We start from the raw sequence: 2,500 nt of genomic DNA, 5'->3' as shown, positions 1-2,500 counted from the left end.
AGAAAATTTTTCAACTTTTGTCAGACTTCCAGACAGGGGAGCGTGTCAGTGCGCGCATCCGATTTCAGTTCCAGAGCGATTCGCGCGATGAGTCCTTGATACTTAGTCGTTTTTGCAAAATTTCTGACTTTTTGGAAAATTTCACAATTTTGTGAAAACTTCCACAAAATGAGGTTCTAGTATGTTAGAGGGCATCCCAGGAGGGCTCCAAAAGTGTGGGTAAAATATATATCCCACAGGGGGAAAATTGAAAAAAAGTTGAAAAAAAAAATTTTTGGGGACTTAGAAAATTTTTCAACTTTTGTCAGACTTCCAGACAGGGGAGCATGTCAGTGCGCGCATCCGATTTCAGTTCCAGAGCGATTCGCGCGATGAGTCCTTGATACTTAGTCGTTTTTGCAAAATTTCTGACTTTTTGGAAAATTTCACAATTTTGTGAAAACTTCCACAAAATGAGGTTCTAGTATGTTAGAGGGCATCCCAGGAGGGCTCCAAAAGTGTGGGTAAAATATATATCCCACAGGGGGAAAATTGAAAAAAAGTTGAAAAAAAAAATTTTTGGGGACTTAGAAAATTTTTCAACTTTTGTCAGACTTCCAGACAGGGGAGCGTGTCAGTGCGCGCATCCGATTTCAGTTCCAGAGCGATTCGCGCGATGAGTCCTTGATACTTAGTCGTTTTTGGCAAAATTTCTGACTTTTTGAAAATTTCACAATTTTGTGAAAACTTCCACAAAATGAGGTTCTAGTATGTTAGAGGGCATCCCAGGAGGGCTCCAAAAGTGTGGGTAAAATATATATCCCACAGGGGGAAAATTGAAAAAAAGTTGAAAAAAAAAATTTTTGGGGACTTAGAAAATTTTCACACATGTGTCAGACTTCCAGAGAGGGGAGCATGTCAGTGCGCGCATCCGATTTCAGTTCCAGAGCGATTCGCGCGATGAGTCCTTGATACTTAGTCGTTTTTGCAAAATTTCTGACTTTTTGGAAAATTTCACAATTTTGTGAAAACTTCCACAAAATGAGGTTCTAGTATGTTAGAGGGCATCCCAGGAGGGCTCCAAAAGTGTGGGTAAAATATATATCCCACAGGGGGAAAATTGAAAAAAAGTTGAAAAAAAAAATTTTTGGGGACTTAGAAAATTTTTCAACTTTTGTCAGACTTCCAGACAGGGGAGCGTGTCAGTGCGCGCATCCGATTTCAGTTCCAGAGCGATTCGCGCGATGAGTCCTTGATACTTAGTCGTTTTTGGCAAAATTTCTGACTTTTTGAAAATTTCACAATTTTGTGAAAACTTCCACAAAATGAGGTTCTAGTATGTTAGAGGGCATCCCAGGAGGGCTCCAAAAGTGTGGGTAAAATATATATCCCACAGGGGGAAAATTGAAAAAAAGTTGAAAAAAAAAATTTTTGGGGACTTAGAAAATTTTCACACATGTGTCAGACTTCCAGAGAGGGGAGCATGTCAGTGCGCGCATCCGATTTCAGTTCCAGAGCGATTCGCGCGATGAGTCCTTGATACTTAGTCGTTTTTGCAAAATTTCTGACTTTTTGGAAAATTTCACAATTTTGTGAAAACTTCCACAAAATGAGGTTCTAGTATGTTAGAGGGCATCCCAGGAGGGCTCCAAAAGTGTGGGTAAAATATATATCCCACAGGGGGAAAATTGAAAAAAAGTTGAAAAAAAAAATTTTTGGGGACTTAGAAAATTTTCACACATGTGTCAGACTTCCAGAGAGGGGAGCATGTCAGTGCGCGCATCCGATTTCAGTTCCAGAGCGATTCGCGCGATGAGTCCTTGATACTTAGTCGTTTTTGCAAAATTTCTGACTTTTTGGAAAATTTCACAATTTTGTGAAAACTTCCACAAAATGAGGTTCTAGTATGTTAGAGGGCATCCCAGGAGGGCTCCAAAAGTGTGGGTAAAATATATATCCCACAGGGGGAAAATTGAAAAAAAGTTGAAAAAAAAAATTTTTGGGGACTTAGAAAATTTTTCAACTTGTGTCAGACTTCCAGAGAGGGGAGCATGTCAGTGCGCGCATCCGATTTCAGTTCCAGAGCGATTCGCGCGATGAGTCCTTGATACTTAGTCGTTTTCAGAAGTCACAATTTTGACTTCCAGGACCCGCAAAACGTTTGTAAATTGAGCCCGCTCCCCAGTTCCAAGCGTTTTGAGGTGTCCCCGGTTGCAGTAATGCAGCCTGCCCACTAGATGTCGCAAAAGAGACAAAAAGTGAAAAAGAACCAGAATGAGGAAATTCCAGGGAGCCGAATCCGCCTGACAGTTCCAGGCGATCGGGCACTTTTTTGCATGCGTCCCTAAAGTGGGTATAGGGTGACACTCCATGCAAAGACCCAGTTTTGCACACCACCGGCAGAATATATGAGAGAGAGGTACCTCTCAGCCCCGACACATTTTGACTCATTTAAGCTGGTTTTCACCTCCGTAGGCCTGGGTATGCGTTTTGGCTATGAGTCCCTGTTCGGCTGGAGGTC

Source organism: Phyllobates terribilis, unplaced genomic scaffold, assembly GCF_046119375.1.
Source record: "Phyllobates terribilis strain yellow unplaced genomic scaffold, ASM4611937v1 Scaffold_8967__1_contigs__length_24191, whole genome shotgun sequence".
NCBI lineage: Eukaryota > Metazoa > Chordata > Amphibia > Anura > Dendrobatidae > Phyllobates > Phyllobates terribilis.
The sequence above is the reverse complement of the archived record's forward strand: the minus strand, read 5'-3'. Positions refer to the sequence as shown.